Source organism: Melitaea cinxia, chromosome 16 (genome assembly GCF_905220565.1).
Source record: "Melitaea cinxia chromosome 16, ilMelCinx1.1, whole genome shotgun sequence".
NCBI lineage: Eukaryota > Metazoa > Arthropoda > Insecta > Lepidoptera > Nymphalidae > Melitaea > Melitaea cinxia.
In genome coordinates this window covers 3,684,893-3,709,855 of record NC_059409.1, presented here as the reverse complement: position 1 = coordinate 3,709,855, position 24,963 = coordinate 3,684,893, and the positions used below count along the sequence as shown (strand labels likewise).

Genomic DNA, 24,963 nt, shown 5'->3' with positions numbered 1-24,963 from the left:
TTTTCTTACGGTTTTAGTATCACACTTTGTTCAGTTCGGTCGCCCAGTCAAATGTCGAGCCTGCCGTAAGGAACTTCGTTCCAATTATTGAATTTAGTAATTACCCAGCAATGGAAGTTATGCGATTAAATTATTTATTACATTTCGACGTTTTTTCATTTTTACACAGAGATTTTTTAAATAAATCAAACGATTGATATATTTTATATACATATACCTGTGATTTTATAATTTAACCACAATCGTATACAGACAGATCCTTCATAACTTTTATGATAACGAAGTAATATGACAAATAAACGAAAACTCGATAATATTATACCGTACGACTCAACAACACTCGCGGCCTGCATTAAATATTTCACCGCGTCACACTTTCTACAAGAGTGTAAGATTAATTATTTACGAAATTAAACAACCCCGAAAAGAACGTGAGCCGCATTTCATTAACGGGGTCACTTTTTTATTTGTTAAAATTTATTCATTTATTCTCACTTTTACACCAACTTTACGCGTGTCCAATTTTAAGTTACTTTTTTATGTGGCGTTTATTGTTTGAAAAATATTTTGAGGTCATTGTACATGTCTCAGACACGTACCTACACTACGACTAGACTTCGACTAAGACGGTGAAGGCTGTTCTAAAATACGTTTACTCTAAAGTTTTATTTTATTTCTTTCGTTTATTTTATTTTTGGAGTTTATAGAAGTCCACTCCTTAGGAATCTATTTTCATATAAGGCCCGCGGTATGAAAAAAATATGATGAGTAAAATCTACTGAACGAATGACATCGCTACGTTTTTCGTAACGCCATCTATCGAAATCCAATAGGGTTCCGATGTATGGCGTAGCGGCGTTTTCTAATAACGCCATCTCTATCTATTAGGTTCCTATAGATGGCGTTATTCGATTTGTTTATTTACCATTTGATATGGTATAAATTTTTTAAACTAGTAAGCCTTTTTTGTACCCATTTAAACAGTCGATCTTAAGGAATAAGCTCCACTCTTGGTCGGAGCTGACACATACACACACTTTTTTGTTTAATTTATTTTAACAACTTCTTTAAGGAAATTAATATGTAATTAGTTTTATACTAAAACAGAAGATATTGAAGAAATAAAATATTTCGTTGTTTAAAACGTGACACAGGAAAATTTCTTTTCGATACAAACCTCGTATATTTCGTATATATTTTCTCGTATACAATATTTATGTATTACACTAAAAACCATTTATCTCTTCCAACTAAATTATGCACAAAATGTCTTGAAGAATACCTCTAACGCTCCTAATTCATGAGTAATTCCTCTTCTGAACGAAAACACATTTAATTTTCTTTATTTCTTGCTTTTTTGCAAAGAGACGTACTAATTGAGCTACCGAAATAAATTTGTTAATTATTCAAAGAGGATGGTCTTGTCACTCCATTACACTCAGACTCGTAAATGAAAAAAAAACAGACTTTTTTAACTCACTACAAACACTGGTGACGACAACATAGGGGCTTTTACTTGTGTAAATTTTATATTTTTTTAGTCGCTTAAGTGTTACGCATACCGTGTTATTATGGTTTTACATTCTACTTAACGAAATTGTTCTTGTACAAGTGTTTAAGCTGGTTTGTATGTGTGTGAAATGGTGTGTTTATATTTGCTTTATAATTCGACGGAGTCTAATGTTTTGGAAAGCTAAATTAACTTAATGAAAAAACATATTGATTTTTCAACCACCAGTCTGTAAACACATAGCTATTTATTACTAAATAAGCGTCTTGTTTATTGTTTTTTAGCTATATATAAAGTAGGTGAAAGTTTCATTTGCCACGTTACTCCGCGGAGTATTTACTTCACGTGCTCGATTATTGCTACTTACGCATGAATTAAAATTGACAACAAGGAGAAACATCCTAATCAGCAACATTTGCACATAAGTATAATTGTGTTTGCTCGTAAACGAAGAAAACCGACTTCAATTACATCGTGAAGTAATACAACGCAAGTAGCCGCAAAGGTAGTCAAGTAAATACGTGTTATAAAATATTACTCAAAAACAACACTTCTGATCTTGATCAAATTTAAATGGGACTACAATACAAGTGTCAGATTTGGATTTAAACATGAATTAAAATCGGTATAAACAGGGAAAAGCTATGCTGTATAATACAACGTAGATCGACGAAACAATTGTCAAGTAATTACGCATTATTAGATACAACTCGAAAAGTACTTAGATCTCAATTAAATTTAAATGGGACCAAATAACACACGCAATCTCTCGATTAAAAAAAATATCAAAATCGGCCCACCCAGTCAAAATTTCTGAGGTAACATAAATACATAAAAAATACAGTCGAATCAATAACCTCTTCCGTTTTTGGAAGTTTGTTTTTTCCCCGTGTAGGGACGGGCAGTAGAATACGATTTCCTATGGCCCGGCAAGAAGGCCTGTCGTAAGAGCCGACAAAATTCTTGAGGTGGTAGGCTTCGGCCGTGGCTTGATTACCACCCTCTGGGTAAAGTCGCGCCGCCAAACGGCAATCGCCGTGTTCCGGGGCGGGTCCCAGAGCAGCCATTTGGGGGATGTGTATGGGTAGTTGTGGCACTCTATGTGACCGATTCTGTCTGCTCATCACTGCCGCATCGGGTGCCTGGCTTCGGAGGGTAGCGGGATCCGAGGCACGGTGCCGCCGCTGGCCGACCGTAGGAAGTTGGGGGCCCAAGTAGCAGGATAGCCACCTGTGAAAGGCTGCCCCGCCACCTGACGAAAAATCCCAGAATGTTCTACCTTGCCGGTTGGCGACCGGAAGGGAGGACCAGGTAGCCATTCTGGGGGGGCTCGGGCGTCCCCGCGGTCCCCGCGTCAGGCCCCCTCCGTGCGGCGGTGTTGAGTCTGACACCTGGTAGGTAGGATGCCGCCTCGTCCAGTCGCGTTCCCCAGAACCTATTCGCTCTCCATGAAAGCACACAATAGTAAAAGAAGGTATACACAGCGGCTGCACGTCCTCCCATTGAAAGTGCACCTCTCTAACATCCGAGGTCTGCACTCCAATCTCGAATCTGTCCATCACCACCTAGAAACAGAAAAACCGCAGCTGCTGTTCCTCACTGAGACGCAGATCAGATGTCCGGCTGACACGGCGTACCTCAGCTACCCCGGGTATTCTCTGGAGCACAGGTTCATACCTCATGCCGGAGTCTGTGTGTACGTCCGTGATGACATTTGCATCAAGCGTCTTAAGCACCTTGAGACATCCAGTTACTCCATCCTATGGGTTCTGGTGGACACAGGACAGGAGAAAATCCTGTATGCCTGTGTCTACCGTTCGCACAGTGGATACGTGGAAACAACTCAGTTATGTGACCATCTCACCCTAACGGCGGATGAGGCTCGAGAGCGTTACCCTTCGGCACAGTTAGTCATCCTGGGGGACTTCAACGCCCACCACCAGGAGTGGCTATACCCATACCAGGTGACTGACCATGCTGGGAGAGAAGTGCGTAAACTAGCCTTGACGCTAGACCTCACCCAGCTTGTAAATTGTGCTACCAGGGTACCAGACGTAGACTCTCATACCGCCAACTGCTTAGACCTATTTTTAACAACTGATCCGGACAGTTACTCAATAACAGTTTCTGCACCACTGGGTACTTCTGACCACTGTCTGGTAAAATCTGTATCCGTCTGTTCCCCACCCGAAGAAGCCCCATGTGGCCCAAGATGGGTCTGGCGCTACAAGGCAGCGGATTGGGATGAGATGCGTCACTTTTTCTCGTCCTATCCTTGGCGAGAGGTATGCTTTTCTTCTGATGATCCGTCGAGCTGCGCTGAAGCCATTACCGCGGTTATACGCCAGGGTATGGAATATTTTATACCATACTCTGACGTAGCGACGAATGGAAAAGCTCGCACATGGTTTGATGCGGAATGCTATCGTGCAGAAGTCAAAAAGCGGTCGGCATACACTGCATGGGCTGAAGCTCGAGCGCGCAAGTCTCCTAATTCTCGGAATTTGAAGAAAGCTTTTAACCAAGCCGCCAAGGCATGTAAAAGGGCGTTACGCAGGGCTAGATTCAACCATATCAGCCGCATTGGGGCCAAGCTAGCTTCTTACACTTCTGCCACACATATATGGAGTGAGGCCATTGACAAACACGGCGAAGCACTTGCCGTGTCTCTCGATATCTCGAAGGCCTTTGACAGGGTTTGGCACGCGAGCCTTATAAGCAAGCTCCCTTCATATGGTATTCCACCTGGCCTTTGCACTTGGATTTCTGACTTCCTGAGCGAACGTTCAATACAAGTTGTCCTTGACGGGTACTCGTCGGACCAAAAGGCTATCAACGCCGGTGTTCCTCAGGGATCAGTCTTGTCCGCTACCCTCTTCCTACTGCACATTAACGATCTGCTCGTCCCCGGTACCTTTGGGTATGCTGACGACAGCACAGTGACGGACAGATACTTCTCGAGTGCAAGGGCTAGTAAGGATGTTATCCAGTCTTGTCGAGAGGATATGGTCAGCCGCTTGAACGTCGCCCTCCAGGCAGTCTCCGAATGGGGCGATGCCAATCTGGTCACGTTCAACGCTACAAAAACACAGGCGTGTGTGTTCTCCTCTAAACGGAGCCCTTTACACCTGACTCCGACTTTCCGGGATGCTTCTGTGGAAATTACCGACTCCCTACAGCTCCTCGGTGTAGAGCTATCGTCCAATCTGAACTTTGGGCAACACATCGAGTCCAAAGCAAAAACTGCAGCAAAAAAACTAGGTATTCTCTCTAAGGTCAGGCGATACTTCACTCCAGAACAGTTGCTTCAACTATATCAAGCACAAGTTCGGTCTTGTATGGAGTATTGCTGCCATCTTTGGGATGGATCCGCCAAATACCAACTGGCAACTTTGGACTCGGTGGAAAAACGAGCTAAGAGACTCATAGGTGACCCTACTCTGACAGACACCAAGTTGCAGAGTCTCGATCATCGGCGTAGGGTGGCTCGTCTGTCGGTGTTCTAGAAAATATATTTCGGTGAGTGTGCGAAGGAATTACACGATCTAATTCCCCCAACAACCTTCCGCCATCGGGACACTAGGCGCGGTCGATCGTTCCATCCTTATGTCATTGATATGCCACCTACGCGCACAAAACGCTTTGGCACCACTTTCCTGATGCGCACAGCTAAGGAATGGAACTCGTTGCCCGCGTCCGTGTTTCCCGAACGATACAATCTGGGTGCCTTCAAGGCCAGAGTGAATAGGCTGTTATTAGGCAGGCATGCTTCACCTTCGACCGCATCGTCACTTAACATCAGGTGAGATTGTGGTCAAATGCCTGCCTATCTGACATAAAAAAAAAAAAAAAAAAGTCAGAGATCACTTCACTCGACTGACAGCCTGAAAGAATAAACATCCTTTTTATCGTCAACACTAGAAAATTAATATCAGGTACAAAGTCATAATAGTATAAAAATGGACATAAATCTTAAAACAAGTGTAATCACGGGAATTGTCAAGTGTCTCGTAATTATCTACACATTAAAAGGATGACGTTTACCGTCAGCGACGCTAGCACCTAACATCCGGTAGATATTTGGAGGCTGTACGGCGCTGGCGACACGCCTTTTTTAATTTCCTGTCTGATTTCAATAAGGCATTTAGATAGCTTTCGTTCGAATTGTTTTAGTGCATTTTCATCTCTGTCTCATTATTATTACAGGCTATTTTAGCCTATAATTACATGAGTCACATACCTACAATTTAGTCATAAGACGTACATCTGCTTTTTAAGTGAGTGGTAAATTGTATTTATATTAAAATGAATGGTTAGAAAACCGCTCTGAAAGAATTTAATAAGTTTGTTAACTTGAATTTATAACCTTAATTGCTTTTTTAACTTTTTTATTTGTAAATCGTCAAATAATATTTGCTTTATTCTATAATATACATACGATTATTATTTCATAGTTACATTTTTCACATTTCATTCTAATATAATAAATTAGGCTGTATTATATACATTAAATTAATATATTATATTTGATTGAAAACGTTTTTTTAAAAATATGGAGTAAAATTCACTCTTGACGTTTATAAAGGTGTGTTTTCAATGGCCCCATCAGTCTATTAGGGAAACGATAATTGAAACGGTAGTGTGGTTACGCCTCGAATCAAAAATCCATCAGCGTCGATCGTTGGTGGTTTGGAATCAATACATCAATGTTTAAGGAGTAACTGCTGTATTTAAGTATATTTGTTCATATGTTATTTTTAAAAATTAGTGTATATACAAAAAAAATACATTTAATAATGTGATTGAATGTTGCTTTATTATACATTGCTCTATTATAATTATGTTTTAAATGAATTTTTAAAAACGAAAAAAAGTTATAGGATTTAAAATAGCTGCTGCTTATTTTTATCAGTGTATTGAGTGGGGTCTAAGCTTCTAAGCGTTAAAGATCTTTTCTCGAATACATTGGTTATTGACCTGCTGTATTTTAATTTGTAACAAAAATATACATAGTAAAAATTATTAGAAATTGTTCTTATTATTTAGTTGTTAAAAGATTTTCAAAAAAAAGTTGTTCCCGTGTCATCTATAATATGAGATTATAGCCATTCTAAATTAAACTTAAAAACACTGGTAAACAGAAAGCATAATATGACAAACTACATCAAATTTAAAATAATTATCGTTCACAAGTTATTAACGTAACAATTTTCTTAAAATCTACCGTAAGCGAACTGTTAACCAACTACTATTAGATTCAAGAGATGAATGTAACATAAAACAGATTAGTGTAACAAGTCTCAGTTAGAATAGCGCTGCGTGAAACACAGCGCTTGTTTGCTTACTATTCAGTAAACATTGTTCACGAGTTGCCTTTTACAGACGATGCAGAACTAACTAAACTCTTTTAAACATTAGTAAACTCTGGGTTATATTAAAAAAAAGGGAAAGATGTTTTATATTTTTAAGCGACTCCAAAAAAAAAAATAGAATTTTTTTTACTAGGTAGACCGATTTCGATGATTCTTGAAAGCTCGTCTATACAAACAAAGTTAAATTTAAAAAGGGCTAGTAACTTTTTTTTGACCGAACGTGATCTATTATACGTACTAAACTACCCATTTGAAAGAACACAGATAGGAGTCGAACAGAGCTTTCACTTAAGAGACACTAAATGCTGAGGAAAATAAATTGCCTGCCTTAGTAACAAAGTTCATTCGACTCGACCGCGTTTGTATATTAAAAATATTAATTAATTTATTAATTTATTTATTTACTTGTTTACTTATTTTTTTTTATATTTATTATTAAAAAACTTAAAACTAACATTACAGTAACCCAATGCGTTAGTTAAGTTGATCACAAATTCTACCTCTATCTATAGATTTTTGTAAACAAATAACATTAAATTTAACAAATAATTTATACAATTCAATAAAATTAAAATAATCAAAAAATATAAAATAATCAATAAATAATTAATAAATATAAAATAATCAATAAATAATCACACAAAGAAAAATTCATAAAAAACAAACATTCAATAATAATAACACAAATTAGTACATTTATATTAACAAAAAAATTAAAATCATATTCAATATTATTAATAGATAAAATAAGCATATAAGTATGTACTCGTGTGTGAGCATACGTGCGTGATTATTTGAATTTTGTCACTCAAAAATTATTCCAAATTGTCTCAATTAGAAGTAATAACAATTTATTAAGTTAAATATTTAACATAATTTGCAACATTAAATATAATTATAATATTCTTCGAATAGCATCGTATTTTCAATGTTATAATAAATATTAATTTACTCATGGAAAATAATCAATGAATCTCTATTGCATATTTTTAATCCTACGTGTATATACAATCAAATCTAAAATATAGTTATGGAATTTATCGTGCTGAAATATTATAGAGTTCGAAAAAAGGTAATGAGTAATGAATTTTGAAAAACGAATGGACAATAGCTTATATAACTAATAAATTAATTATGAATTTTAGGTAGTCTTAAATAATCGATCTAAACTATTAAAACAAAAAAATAAATAGAAGACCGCTATTGAAACCAAATATTAAAAATAAACTGTAATGTTGTAAATTAAAACGCTAACGATTCACACTTTCCATTTGAAGTCGATACATTCAAGATAGTAACATTAAATTAATTTAATCGTATGAGACTTGTATTGTAATAAATTTATTAAGTTTTTAAACTAAAACTACGCATAAGCGTAACATACGAATATACTTAACTCGAATAATATCATAATAAAAAAAATAAAAAATAAAAATAACACCATCAATGTACTATTATGAGTTCCGTTAAAATAACATTTTCGCTTCAGGCGTTTTATTGATATCGGGAAAACTATAACACAGGTCCCAACTTTGTATAAATCATTTAATGATCTTAATAACATCCGTGGAAAAGTTTAGAACAAGATCAATAATTTTAATATCTTAGAAAAAGTAATACCATCAAAGAATCTACGTACGATATGAAAATATAAGTCTTAAAAGTAGATGTATGTAAAAATTTTACTAGTTTTTAAAGTTTAAAAGAGATAAGTCTCACAAAGTTTTCAAATCAATGACTGGAATTTGATACACATACAACGTATAAAGATGCGCTAGCGACTAGCAAATGCACGGGATATAAATTACACTACAATAAACGGAGACCATATTTTAAACGACTTTAAACACGGAAGAGGTTTTCAATCTGATTGTGTTCTTCGTGTGAGTCAAGTCATAACTTTTTACTGGGTGTACCGATTTTGATGATTTTTTTAAATCAAAATCAATTCAAGTTTCATGGTTCCATTAAAGTTTCATGGAAACTCCTCAGAGGATTACTTTTTGAGTATTCTCTAATATTACGTAAGTAATTGACTCTTTTCTCGACTATCTAGATTGTTTTACTTGTCGATGTATTTTGAAGTTGTTGTTTTGCGTTTGCGAGTAAACACAATTAGAAATAGTGAGAACACACCGTCTATACTTTGTTTAATACTTTCAATAATGAGGTAATTCAATATAAAGACGCGTGAATATCTATATACTAATACGTGAAACAAAAACTTTGTACCCCTTTTTACGAAAATTGCGCGGACGGAGGATTATGAAATTTCGCACACTTATAGTTTATATAGAGAAGTGCAGAATGCTAATATTTTTTTTTAATTAAGCATAAAAAATACATCAAATCAATAAAACAAACATTACACACACTATCTATTTGACTCACACGCATACATAATCTTTTGTTCATTATTATAGAAGTATAGACTTTGACAACAGAACCTTAATAATGCTCAAACTTATAATTTAAATGAATTATGTACGAATTTGGAATTTGGTCCAAGAGCGGTAGTATTGGTAAATTAATAATTATTGCGATAAGCGAGGTAGTGACTTCATAGAGAAGGGTAAAAACTTTGTAGACCTGTATTTCGTTGCATAGAGGTAACGTAAAAAGTTTATTAACAATAATTTACAAATAGCGCTGTAATATTGTTCATTAAATAATTTTGGTTGTAATGAAATAAACAATGTGTCAGTTCTTTAGACTAAAACAAATAGCAAACGTTGACAGTCTTTGTCGATGTACCTGTTGTATAATAATAGAGAATAACCTTGAAGTGGAATTTGATTCATTCATGGCACTATTTACTCTAGCGTTGTTTGCATGACTGACACCAGAACTTCCGATAAAATCATATGACGACGATTCCGTAGAATTTGTACATTATTGTCAAAGATGTCACTGATACTTGAAAACAAACTTTCAACATTTGAAACTACGAAAACTTCTCTCTTGAAACAGACGATTGTTGAATATCTTAAGGTCTTTGTAAATGTGTAAGAAGAACACTTATATCCCTCTTTACGTGAAACTTATCAATCGCTTATATTTCGTCACTGTGGAAATAATATATATATATATATATATATATAATTTTCGAAAAAAAAGAATACATATATATATATATTTTTTTTTTCTTCAAATAAACTTTACATAGTAAGAGCATGTAAATGCAAACATGCAATTTTATGGGATTATATGTTAATATTACAAAAATGAACAACAAACATAATATTTCGGTCTACACATAAAACTTTTTATTTAATTCTGAATTAACTAAAACTACATTTTTTAGTTAAAATATAACAAAAATAATTTCGAAATATCGATGCTATTAAGCCCCTTAATCCCCTCCCCCCTTATCACTTAGGGGTATGAAAAATAGATGTTGCCCGATTCGATATGCACACAAAATTTCATAAAAATCGTTCCAGTCGTTTCGGAGGAGTATCTTAACTAACATTGTGACACGAGAATTTTATACATAAGTTTTTACTCGTTCATTATTATAGTGAAAACTTTTGATCGCCGAGACTTATCGCAATTGTTCTTTTGAATAATTATCATCATCATCATTACAGCCTATACAGTCTACTGCTGGACATAGGCCTCCACAAGTTTACGCCAAAAATAACGTGAACTCATGTGTTTTACCTATAGTCGTTGGGCAGGCGGGTTGGTGGCCGCAGGGCTGGCTTTGTCGCACCGAAGAACGCTGCTACCCGTCTTCGGCCTGTGTATTTCAAAGCCAGCAGTTGGATAGCTATCCCGCCATCGGTTGGCTTTTTAAGTTCCAAGGTGGTAGCGGAACTGTGTTATCCCTTAGCCGCCTCTTACGACACTCACGGGAAGAGTTATTTTTAGAGATATTTTTTAGTACCGTAGCCACACAGTACACAGTATACGAATAATTATAATAATAAGTAATTGTAGGATAAAATGATCTTTATCTTAATGTAAATAATTATCGTCGCCCCAAGTTTGTTGTATCTGAAACTGCACTGGAATCTTCCGTAGCAAACGCGCTTCGGAATGAATAATAAAGTCAAATTAATCCATTCTTTGTTTCCTTCCCGTTTAATGATCGTGCACTTTTGACAGCGACAAACTAGCCTGCATTAATATACCGCTTTACTTTTTGTGAGTATCGCATAGAAATCCAACAATTTCTATGAAAATGTTTAGAGAAAATCCTTTAGTTTTACGCGTAATATGTATCTTTTGCGCATGGTTCTTTTAGGTAAAAACAATTTTACAATAGTAAGTTAAATTAAGACATTTAAAGCTACATAAAATTACAAAATTGGTGAAATCGTTCAAAATATAAGTATAAATAGAGTTTACCATATTTCCCGTGTATGGATTTTTTTTATTCAAGGTCAAAGGTAAAAAAATTAGTTTTACGAATTTTTGAATCGTTATAGCTCAGAAATGGTGGCTCGTAGGGAAACATTTTTATAAATAATTTTATGATCTACAATTTTGTCTAAAGTATTTTTATGATAAAACTACCGTTTTGCTTAAAAGCCATTTTGTTTTTTTTTTTAATCTAACTAGGTCGGCACACAAGCGTACGCCTCACCTGATGGTAAGCGATTACTGTAGCTTATAGACGTATGCGACACCAGAAACATCGCAAGCACGTTGCCAACCCTATCCCCAATTCCCCCAGGAACTCCGGTCACCTTACATACCAACAGGGACACAGCACTGCTTTAAAACGGTATTATTTGGCTATGATCTTCTGTAAGGTCGAGGTCGAGCTGCTCCATATTTTAAGCAGGAAATTTCCTGCTGTGCCCTACCTCATTGAAAATGTTTCATCTTATTACTAGTAACTTATTATGTTTTTATTTCATTTTAATCTTTCAAGTTTGTCATAGTACTTTATATTACGTAATAGCTTTTTAAATAAAATACCCTATTTACTATTAAAGCAGAGGGTATCTAAACAATTAATTACCGTAATAAATTAATAAAGATTAAACGTTTGTCTAGACTGACTACTATAAAAATGAACCAATGGGAAAATAATTATTTCTATCCCTTCTTAAACACATAATTCATCCCCAGGGGCTTTATTTGTTCTTTATTACAAGGTAACTCAATCGACTAGTTTCCTAAACATTTCCTCAATAAATTTGTACCTCAATTTGTTCCCCAGAGCGTCCAGCGGAGAGCTTGTTTGCTACGTTTTCAATTTTACACATCTTGTTAACGCAAAGCCTCTAAATTTATAATAGAAATAATTTCGAAATATTAAATTTGAAGTTCATAAATTAAATTTGTATTATATGCGTGCGTACTTAAACTAATAATCTGTGATGAATTGATATGACGCGAGATTTTGTAATACTAAATATTTTACCCCTAGGTAACATATAGCCAAAAGTTTTGTGCGTGCCTGTCTTAGCATCAATCGCGCCAATCTAAGCATCTCGGTTATAGACAGTAGACACTTTTTTTTTTCTAATCTAAAAATAAATTGTTTTGACTCAGATGACAAAATAACATGCCTTGTATGTTTAAGTGATCATAAATAAATCCATCGATGAAGAAAAAAAAATTAATTTTTTAAAAGTCTTCGAAGTATTCTTAATTCTATTCCGTTAGTTATTTTCATGATAATCGTCACAAAAGTGAAAACTAACGAAGTTAAATTAGATGGAACCGCTTAATCCATATGGAAATCACAAGTGAATATAAACATCCATATGTACTCATTTATATTTATACTAGCTTTTACCCGCGGCTTCGCTCGCATTGAATTTTTTTAAATAAAATGTACCCTATGTTACTTCTAATACCTCCGAGAATATGTGTACAAAGTTTCATAATGATCGGTTAAGTAGTTTTTACGTAACAAACAAACTTACATTAACATTTATAATATTAATATATACGTATATATAGATATTAACATACTAAAAGGTGTATTCTAAAATGTTTCTATAGAATAATCATACTTCACGAGACGAGGTTTAATTGAGAGAAAATGCCCCCTTACGCCATCAGCAGATTAAATTCGTTCAACGTGCTCTGAAACGTTCTGAAAAACTTACCCGGAGGCATCTGTAGGTGCCTGAAGAATTAATTGGGTTGGGTCGACCCTTGTAGGCTTTGCTCGACAAAATCCTACCGATCTTGCGTTGTCCGCTAATTCGACCCGACGCGTATGACTTTTTACGTTTATTTACATTTAATCTTATACATTTATTATTCAAATTACGGATGTTAAGGGATAAACAATTTCATACTCGACTTAGTTACCCACCTATCCTATTTTTATTTCGCCAAAAATAGAGTATGACACACACATGCTTGTCCACGAAATCCAAAAGATAGGGTTTGCGAGAAAAATGGGACAATAATTGACATTAAAGACAGAAAAATTTATGATAGAAAAGGTTTTTGTTTAGCTGTGTGTCAATACAATCCAAAGAATAAATTAAGTGTTTAGTTATACACAAGTATTTTTTATTAAGCTTTTCCACAATACTAAGGTATTTTCAATACGTTTGTATTGAAAAGAGAACCCCAGTCAAGCACTTCGATAAACGTTCATTTATAAACGATATAAATTTTCCCCAATATAATAACGTTATTAGAAGTCCTATAACTCATTACTTACATTTGAAGATTTTACATACAATCACGTAAATAATAAATCAACAGCTCGCACAAGTGAGTAAAACACATTTCAATAAAGTTATTAAATCCTTTTTCTCTTATACATTTTCCTTCCTATAAAGTCATCAGCATACTCTACAACGTTACGCTTTCAACACTTTCAACGTTGTTTGTATTGTAAAATATCGGCGTAAAAATGTAGTCGATGTATCAAGTAGACGTATAAATGAAATTGTGAAGGTAAATGATCTTTAATATAGTGTATGGGTAATATATTTGTATATTTACGAATAGGATAATGATAGGCGAATAACACTGAAATAATGGAATACCTATTTCATCATGTATTTAAATAATATTTCGTTATCAAATCTATTCGTACAATAATACAATATATTACCAATTGATACATGATAATGATGTAGTCGTTTAAATGTACTAATAATAATTTCTGTCCTCTCTATCGCTTCAATTAAATATCAGCTTATTTTTATCTATTGAAGAAAATTTATACAAATAAATTAAATTGGAGTGTCTGTTTGTTAAAATATCCGCTTTTTACTAAATTCATATGTACACGGAACATATACCTAAATAATTTTTTTAATAATTTTTGCCCGTCTGTCTGTTTGTCTGTTCCGGCTAATCTCTGAGAGCGCTGGACCGATTTCGACGGGACTTTTACTGACAGACAGCTGATGTGATAAGGAGAAACTTATGCTTTTTTTATTATAGACTTTTTCAATATTTTTAATTCTGCGAACTGAGCAATAACTATTTTGTTAGATTCCACGCGGACAAAGTCGCTATATAGCTAGTATATGATAAATTTATACATAATTTTTTTACGTACCTATGGCTGCTACTCTTTTAGCTGCATCTGGCGGTTTTATTTGCGTTAAATTGAAGAAAATACATAGTAACATATTATATAACTTCCTCGGTAAATGAACTATTAAAAACAAAAATAATTTTTCGATTTGTACCAGTAGTTCCTGAGATTAGCTCGTTCAAATAAACAAACTCTTTAGCTTTATAAAATTTTTATAGATTCGTGTAATTATATTTTGTAAAAATAATAACTTTTGGATAATTCTTGTCTATTCTTTTCAACAGAATTTATATGTTTTGCCGGTAATAGTTACTTCTCTGTGTACACTTCCCTACCGCTTACACTACGCTGTGTCCTATATGCACAAAGGTTGTCTGAAAGAGATCGCTCCTCTAGCGATAAGACCGCCTATATACACTGTTTTTTATTTATAATATGTTATTGTGTTGGTTGTTGTTGTGTACAATAAAGAGTATTATTATTATTATTATTATTATTATTATTATTATTATTATTATCATTATTAAATGTATAAAAAATTTCTCATCTACAATTTTAATCACACTTTAAGGACAGGGTTATATATTATTTACAACCTTTTGTTCTACCTTTTCTATCCAACAATCCCTTCCTATCAATTATTGTAGATTTGGTACATGATAAACATAATAATAAGATTTGGTAACACAGTTGTTCACATGTTCTTAAGACTTATTTAGGCTTTCACACTACACTGCTTTAGTTATGTACTAATCTCTAAAAGCCAAAGCCTAAGTCGGCGTAACTCGCAACACATTAGCGTGCCTTTACACAATGCGAGAAAGCAATTACGTTCACACCTAAAACTAACGATCAAAATAATTATCCAAAATATTGTATTAAAAATCTGGAGCAACCCGACTGGGGTACCTCGAGCTTACAGAAGATAATACTGCTTGCACAGCTAAATAATACTGCTTTCAAGCAGCATTTTGTTCCTATGATGAGAGCCAGACAACCAGAGCTCCTGGGGCAGATTAAGGGGTACGGTTAGCAACGCGCTTGCGATAATTCTGGTGTTGCAGGCAAGTCTTTAAGGCAGGTCTTTCAGGAAATGATTCTTTAATCAAAGTGCTATATATCTTTTAATACTTATAATCACCAATTCACACAAAAAATATTTCACAAATTCTTGCAACTAACTTTATGGTATCTCGCAGATGACTGAATTGTTCGTATTTTACCAAATAAAGTTTTTAACTTTACGCTTCAACCTGTAATATCTTATTGATGGGCTTAGGCCTCTTTCCCCATGTAGAAGAAGGATCAGAGCCTAATCCACCACGTTGCTTAAATGCGGGTTCCCGGAAACTTTGACTTAAATACAACTACTACTCTCAGTTGAAATAAAATCTATACTATAAAATATTTAATTCTCAATAGAAGTCAAATTCTGCATTTGTTTAGCTTTTATTTTATCTTTTGAATTAAAAACTTAAAAACATTAATTTACTTTTGTCAACTACCCTCTTTTTTCATTAAGTATCGTTCGTATCGAAAATAGACAAAATCGTAAAATCACTAACACCTCGAATAAATAAAATAAATAAATAATAAGATTCAGAGTTCTACATAATTCGGTAACCCCATTAGAAAGACCTTTTTTTAAGATATTTTTAGGAAGCAACAAATCTTGTCTCATCTGTGAATGTGTCAGCTCCTACACGCGACTGGAGTTCTCTACTAAAGAACATTTCCCGTAATTGTTAAAAATATATTTATCCCTCTCTTTCTCAAAAGCGATGTTACGCGGTAATTCTTAGGGCTGATCAGTGTTAGTGTTAGACCTTGTGATGCCCATCTTCAAATTTCATAGTCTTTATTAAAGTGGTTGCTATATTAGAGATACTACTGATCATACTCCAATTCTGTGTTTAAATTATAAAACCGTTTCAATTTAGTATCGAGTTATTGGTATGTTGCGCGATTGACGTAACTACTCGTATTCAAATTGACGCACAAATTAAGGTACGATATAATTTGCAATGTTGTTACTGCAAATGGTAAAAACGGTAAATAATCTTGTATCAATTGATAATAAACGGCTCGATTGTGATTGGTTGGAACGGTAAGTAAGCGGGTAGGTATAATTTAAATCTTTGGCGGTAGGTACATGTAGACATCCGTGGCGCGGTGTTAGCGGACAGAATGGAATAGAGAATTATTTCGTAATTGTTATATATGTTTACGTTATGATATGTTTATGCGTTATGTAATTACAGTAAGCGATAGAACAATGTTATTTTCGATAGAATCACTAACTAAAACTGGTATTTAGGCTGACCGAATTTATCTAAAAGTTCCGAGTTTTGGCACCAAAAAGATATACGCAAAACGAATGCTTTTATAATAACGCAATGTCAATTACGTACAGTCTGGTTCGAGCATAAATATACACTCGCCGGTAAATAAATGGTACACGACTTGAATAGATGAACAATAGATATCATGCAAAACTCACCATGCTCAGCAGGAACGGAAGACGGAGTGGTTCTTGATAATATTGTTGCGACTTTTAGGATATGTGCCGGCCAGCCACGTTTTATGTATGAATAGTCCACTAATCACGCCACACACAAACTTTACTCAAGAGAGAGTTTGACAGTACAGAAAACAGTCAGGTTTAATTTTCGGTTTCAACGGCCGCAATGGCGACGCGTGTGGTCCGATGACAGCGGTTGTAGTTGTTGGCCGTCGCGGGCGCTGCTTTCTTCGTGAGTTTCGATTGCGCATGCGCGCCGATGATTCGGGCGCTCTCATTGGTCAAATACATAAGCGTGCGCCATTTGAAACGACATTTTAACATTGCATTGTTTGAATTAATAAGCGCGCGGAAAGTTAAAAATTATAGAACATTTAACGTTGAAAACGGAACAGTGTCCAGTCTATGTCAAATCAGGCTTGAATACGATAATTCGTATTAATACATTAGTAGGCTTAATAACTGTCAATAACGAAAATTAATGTTTTTTTTTTAATGATCAACACCTACAGCTCTATATTGTGCATGCATTTTGTCAATGATGCATTACGGTTATCTTACAGATGATTTACTATGTAAGACTGCAGATCGACAGTCCTATGACTACCCAATAAAGCTAAGAGATTCGAAGCTTACGATATATATACTTATATTTTTCAATTATAGTATACTGTTTAAAATTATCGACTTCTTAGGAAGACGTAATTAACAACGGTATTATAAACTGAAAATTTTTAAAGCATACTTATTATTGTTTTAATAATGAAGAGAAAGTCGATTTTAACTTAAAAACACAACTGCACCAAAAAAGGCTCGAGGTATAGTTTAATATATATAAATAAATTATGCAACCAATATTATAGAAATAACAATTCCATAAACTCATTCTATTGGTCACAATGACATAACGTTTTTTCTTCTGTGTCAAAATGGTAATATAAACAAAATACTTCACCGAAGATAGTTTTACCGTAATTTATAATAACAACAATTTTAATTTTTGAAATTACTATTTAAAATTAATAAAATATATCAATTATAATATTATTAAAGTATTAGGTTAGACCTTAACAAAAAATTATATATAACAACAATTCTTTAAAAAGTTCAGTAATAATTATCATATTCGTAGCAAAATAAGCTAATTTTATAAATTTATATCATTAAAGGTTTCATTATGAATTAAAGGAATAAGCGGATATTTAAAATAGAAGCGGTGGCGGTAAATGGCATAAGTTTTACAAGTACCTAACTAAAAAATATGTTTTTAGTTCTAGTGTTTCGTTTTCTATTTATATATAGTGTAAATCGTAATAAGGTATTGTACCACACACATATTATATATAAATCTCGAAGACGAAACTAAAATTCATTACTTTAATATTTAATTAAGGATAATAATTATGTCAGATGTCCAGAGTAAGAAGCCCAATGTCTGGTCAGAAACATCCGTTGTGAAACAGGTCATGTATAATAAAATTAGAACCGAAGCAAGAAATGTTGATGCCTACACAGCGATCTTCATGTTATTATGTTAAAGTTGTGTAACACAATTAGCACTTTAGTTTGTGTACAGTATGAGAAAGCAAGTGTGAAACACTGTTTACAAAGGCAACATAGTTATGTTCCATGCTTGATTGTTAGAATATATTTTTAAATATCTTAGGCTTTAAAAAGATAATTTCTTATACTAAACCAAATAATATAGTCATAATTAAGTACAATATATTTTTTATAATTATAGCAAGCAGCCAATTAATTAAAATAATTATCAGTATTGTTGTATTAAGATATTATTAATAATTTATACACTAATAACTTAAGACACAGGCCCAACATTTCGCTGTCTTTTAATTAGCTTTGATTATAATTTATACCAACGCATTAACGACCTTTTCAGCAGATTATATGCCAATTAGAATTTGTTATATTTAACAAGTAAATTGCTATTAAATAAGTAATATAAACACCCGTTTATCAGCAAGGTATTAACAAATACACAGTTCGCATTTTCCTGTAATAAATACTCAAAAATTAAATTTCGTCTCATATGGGGCTTTTAGGTTATTATATAACTTTAAATTGTTTAAAGAGTGAGATGATAAAATCAACTCAGCGATTTTATTCTTACTTTATTTTATTTATATTCAAGACTTTAAGCTCTCGTGTAAGACAGTATTTTATTAGACACTGTAAGCTCTCCACACACGAGGGTCTAATGATAATCTGCAAAACATTAGACTTACGTGCAGCGTTTGGTCTTAACAAACAAGTTCACATATAACTAAGACACAAGAAACTCGTGCCCCATAATAACAGTTTTTGCCCCAGCAAAGAGTATCTATTTTATTAAAACGAATTAAGGAGTTCATTTGACGAATACTATTGATAAGAAATAAATAATATGACAATTATGTATCCAAAGTCTTTTGTCACAGCAACTTTTAGTCCATAAAATTAAAAGATTTTCGTCTTTCATACTGTAAAATAGGAGCAAATGAAATCCATATTTGGAATCTAGGCTGCTAGCGCTGTCGAAGGAAATTAAACTGACCTTTATTATGCTTACATTGGCGCTTCGATATTAAGCTCCGATTACTTTTGCTTTTAATTTTTGGATACGAGTACATTTATTTAGTACTTAGCTGCTATTACTTTTTTTGTAATAATGGTAATGTAAATGATGTTATAGTAATATTGAGGTAATAAATTTAAGATATAAAAGAAAAAAATGGTTTTCTGGGTTTTAGTTTTAATATCATGTATCTTACTAAGAAATACGGGAGAAATGAAGAGAAAAAGGTGGACATGAAACGAAGCTAAACACAAAGACGATCCCATACATTTTAAATTACATTATTATTATATATTTTAACGTCTTTCTAAAATTTTTGACAACGTTTCTGTTTTATTCGGCAAAACTTCTGCAAAACGCTGAACTAACTAATATTGAACTAGTTGTCAAACTATAATACTTACGATAAAAAAATATTAACAATTTTCTAATGAATGCATATTATTGTGTATGTAAAAATGTGGTTATTTTTATTCTTCATATTACAATAATCACTTAAGAACTGAGATATAATATATAAAATTTCAAACTATTTAAAGATATCATAACCGTATAATACCTATGCTTCAGCCTGTAATATCCCACTACTGGGCATAGGCCTCTTTCTCCATGTACGAAAAGGATCAGAGCTTAATCCACCATGCTTCTTCAATGCGGGTTGGCAGGTATTCCTTACTATGAGTAACGATCGCTATCAAAATGTATAAAATCGAAATGTATAAAAGACGAAGCGGGGTAATCTTGACGGACAATGAGGAAATAAAAGAACGCTGGAAGAGATACTTAATAACTTGATGAACGAAGAAAATGAATGGAGCGGAGTGTTAGAAAATGTACGAAGTAATGAAGGAATGGTGAAAGAGATAAGTATAGAGGAAGTGAAGATGGCAGTGCAGAGTATGAAGAATGGAAAAGCAGTTGGGCCAGATGGTATACCAGCGGAAGTGTGGAAGTTTTTGAATGCGGATGGATGGAAGTGGTTGACTTTATTTTTCAATAAGTTGCTGCAAGAAGAGGTTATACCCGAGGAATGGTGCTACAGTTCACTGGTGCCCATTTTTAAAAATAAAGGTGACATACAGGACTGCAGCAGCTATCGGGGAATAAAGCACATGTCACATAGCATGAAGATGTGGGAGAAAGTGATAGCGCGACGAATGAGAGAAGAATGTGAGGTTACACAGAACCAATTTGGATTTGTGCTGGGCCGGGGAACTACGGACGCCATATTTACACTCCGCCAACTCTGCGAAAAATATCGACTCGCACAAAAAGACTTGCATATGGTGTTCGTGGATCTGGAAAAGGCATACGATAGGGTCCCCCGTAAGGTTCTGTGGTGGGCTATGAAAAGGAAAGGAGTGCCAGAGAAGTATGTACGACTTGTTCAGGCGATGTATGATAGAGCTAGCACCCACGTCCGGTCCGAAGCCGGGGTAACTGACAAGTTCAGTGTGGCTGTAGGTTTGCACCAGGGGTCGGCTTTAAGCCCGTATCTATTCCTCCTGGTAATGGATGTTCTAACATCAGACATACAGGAGGAAGCACCCTGGTGTATGCTGTTTGCTGACGACGTTGTTCTTGTCGGAGATAATGTCCTTGAGGTACAGAGCAGACTGGAAAAATGGCAGGAAAGACTGGAGGGCGCGGGATTGAGAATAAGTAGATCTAAAACCGAGCACTTATTCTGCAATTTCAGCTGTTTTTCCGGTTTTTCCCATATTGCCTTGGATGGTGTATCCTTACCAGTCTGCTCCGACTTAGGGTACCTTGGGTCATTAATACAAAATGACGGCAACATAGACCGTGACGTGAAAAATAGAATAAATGCGGGATGGATGAAATGGCGACAGGTCACTGGAACAGCTTGTGATCCACGAATGCCTCTTAAACTTAAGGGGAAAATCTATAAAACGATCATAAGACCTGTCGTAATGTATGGATCAGAATGTTGGGCAACAAAAGTGACGGATGAAAGAAGAGTGTACGCAGCCGAGATGAGAATGCTATGATGGATGTGTGGAGTAATGAGGAAAGATCGGATTAGAAATGAGTATTTAAGGGGAAGTTTGAAAGTAGCACCCGTGACAGAGAAAATGAGGAGCAATAGGTTAGCGTGGTATGGGCATGTAATGAGGAGGGATGAAAGCTATGTTGGTAAAAGAATGTTAGGGATGAATTTCGAAGGACGAAGAGCGATCGGGAGACCGAAAAAGCGATGGATGGATTGTGTGAGTGAGGATATGAGAAAGAAAGGAGTAAGCACTGAAGTGACGAATAATAGAAAGGAAAGGAAGAGAAAAACATGTTGTGCCGACCCTACATAAGTGGGATAAGGGCAGGAAGATGATGATGAGTAACGATCGCTATCAGGTGTATATGATAACAATCGGGACCGAAGGCCTAACGTGCTCTCGGAGGCACGGTGCGGACAAGGACTGCACAAACACCCAGACCATGGCAAACACCTGTATGTTTGTCATTTGCGGGATCGAACCCACAACCGCCAGCGCAACAGACACAATCCATGGCTCTGACCGTTGCACCAACGCGGCGTACATATAATACCTACAATATGTTTTATTTATGTGGAAATAAAAATACCACAGAACTTTACAGTAAAAGAGCTTTATAAAGTCTAATTCACTTTTTGTGGTATTTAAGGGTCGAACAAAAAAATTCGACATAACAAAGAGTTGAAATATTTAAAATTTAAACTTTGAAATGGTTACAGGAAAAATTTACAACATATGTAGAAGACTTTGCCTCTGACCCGCGTAGTCGATGATTTTAACCTAAAAATTACGTTCTTAAGTAATTTTATCGTATTTTTTTTAGACAAAAATTATATTATAGCATTATTATTAAAAAGAATAGCGTTATTAATAAATGGGATAGCCTTAGTTAAAATCATGAGGTCTTCGACTTTCCATTCATAGAAATGTCGCATAAGTAACTGGGAGAGACTAAGAGATCGGGACGACATTTTGCTATCCCACGGGAACAACGTATTTTTCCGAGACTAAATGTAGCCTATGTCTCTTCTGGATACTAAGTGAATTATAAATATGATGGCGATCGGTCAAGCCGTAGAGCCGTTTTTTTGTATTCGTTGTTATCACGACAAGGCTTGTATTGGCACTTGGCACTAAATATTGTAACTTGCCGGATAGCACTACATACATAACATAAGTTTGTAATGTGGCTTATGTTAGATGTAGCAATTTTTAATTGATCATTGTTTTGCGACTTGACTTCGCTCTTTTTTTTTGTTTTGTCAGTTTTTTTTTGAGAATATAGATAAATTTGCGATATTCGGTAAATGTATATAATCACCATATGGTGAAATAAATATTTGAAATTCATTTATTTATCATTATTTTTATTCACTGTACATGAATGTGTCAAATGAAAATACGAAATCTAAAAATTTTATTAACGCCAGGTTCAATATCTTCTATTGTAACAATATCGGACGGTAGAATTGAACAGGTGTCTTTTCATCCCCAAATTTTCGAATGGGAAATTTCATTAAAATTTTCATTTCATTCAATAAAACATTTGAATCTCTCTTCACAGGCTATAACTGTAAAAAACCTCTTTGTCGCATATCTTTATTCACCAGCTAATCAAGCGCTCTGTCAGGCTTTAAAAATAAAAATGTAATAAAACTCAAAAGATAATCTTCCTCTTTATATAATTAAAGGCAAATAAATAAAATTTATTTATATTTACTCATAATAAATCTCACATAACTCTATACGGTATCCTCGTAAATCTGTTTTTTACGGTTTTATATCAGAATACTGTTATTATTGCAGACAAGTTATTGATTGTATGTGTAAAACAACTTCCATATAATTTACTATAGACACAGGCTATGAGGGCAGGAAAACATCATTGAGATTAAAATATTACTTTTCTATTAGTTTTTAAAAGATATTAAGTCGAGATAGTCCATCGAATATTATATAACGTGAATGGCATCAAACTGGGACTTGAGTTGACTTTGGGAGTAGTGTATGACTAGCAGTGTGTATAACTGGGAGAGGTTGAAACGAAGAGACGAGGCCTACTTTGGGGTGTTTATTTCGCAGTGCAGTTTCGAGACACTTGAGAAAGGGAAGAAACTAAGTGAAACACTAATTCTGATCTTGCTTAAATTCATTATAGTTCAGCAAAGCTGACTGCTTTTTTCCGTCGACTACGAATCATAACTAACATATATAATTATGGTCTTATTCATGTATTTGAAATTCCGTAAACCAATAATCAGGGAAAGCATTTTCTGCCATCTTTCCTCCTTTTCCTTGTTACAAAATATGTCTTTTTATAACATGTAAGATAAAACAGAAAAAAAAGATAATCAAACCAACAAACCCGCAAGCGACTGGTAGTCAATTTAATAAAATTAATTTGTCCGTTAAAATTGTTGTCAAAAGAATATCTCAAGGCAGATAAAAACATTATTTTGTTTAAAGAAAATTAATTACTCTGACTTCAGAGAAATTACTTAATTTTGTTAAATTAATGATACAAAGAAAAAAGTTGTCGTTTTTTTTTTTTAGGAAATGACAAAAGCAATCGCTAAAAAGCTGTGGAATAAAAATAATTAAAAAATGTAAAAATACAGTGTAATTGAAATTTAAATATTTATAATAAGAAACTAGTTTTCAGTAATTAAAACCAATACAACGTCAACGTTGCATTAATAAAACTTTAATGTCTTGTAGCTGTAATAGTAAGTCCTGTAAATGTCTGATTTCTTGCCAAAACTCATATTCTCAGAAAAGGTAGTAAGTGGTACCATCAAGCTCGGTATAAAAAGATAATTATAACAATTAAAATCAATCCCGTTTCAGCCTTGAATTCAATTTGTGATCGCGGTAAGTAGAAAATTACGTAATGTTACGAGCCTCGACGTAGTTATGTTTTTAAAAAATGATTTAGAAATTAAAAGTAGAATTATTAATTAAGACAGCCGCCGAGAATGGATGTTGGATCGAGACTCTATGACTGATGACTGGGATTGTCGGTTGTGAGCTAGGAATGTCAGAGTCAGCGCAAAAGGTACGAGTGGATGCGTGGTGAGCGGAATAGGGTAAAAATAGTATTTGAAACAGTACACTATTCAATTGATTCTCTGGCCTCAAAAATTAAACGAATTGCATTATTTCTTATATTAATATATAATTATTAATTGTACACAGATGCACGGTGCGGCAGTAAATTAATTATAAAAGTCAAGAAAATAACGTAAAGCGCAGATGTCGCTCGACTCCGATCGCTGTGGGGACTTTCAAATTAGATTTCGTTGGGAACTTCGGGTAATTAAAATCGAGTTACTAATTTAAATCACTTTAAATTACTGCGGGTAATATTTTTAATAAAACTGCTTGACTTCAAGATGTAGAATTTAGCTAAAGTTCATGTCACAATCGAGTATAGCGCAACAAGAGACATAATACATACTATCTACAAACATTCAAAGTAAATAACATTTTAACTTATTAT

General features: G+C 34.2%; 1 long non-coding RNA gene across 1 annotated transcript; it reads left to right on the top strand.

Moving 5' to 3' along the window:
* Window positions 1-950: 950 nt before the first annotated feature.
* LOC123661154 lies at window positions 951-18,461 on the top strand. Its single transcript, XR_006744312.1, has 3 exons — window positions 951-1,043; window positions 12,236-12,240; window positions 18,451-18,461. It is a non-coding gene; the product is annotated as an uncharacterized LOC123661154 (long non-coding RNA).
* Window positions 18,462-24,963: the final 6,502 nt, after the last annotated feature.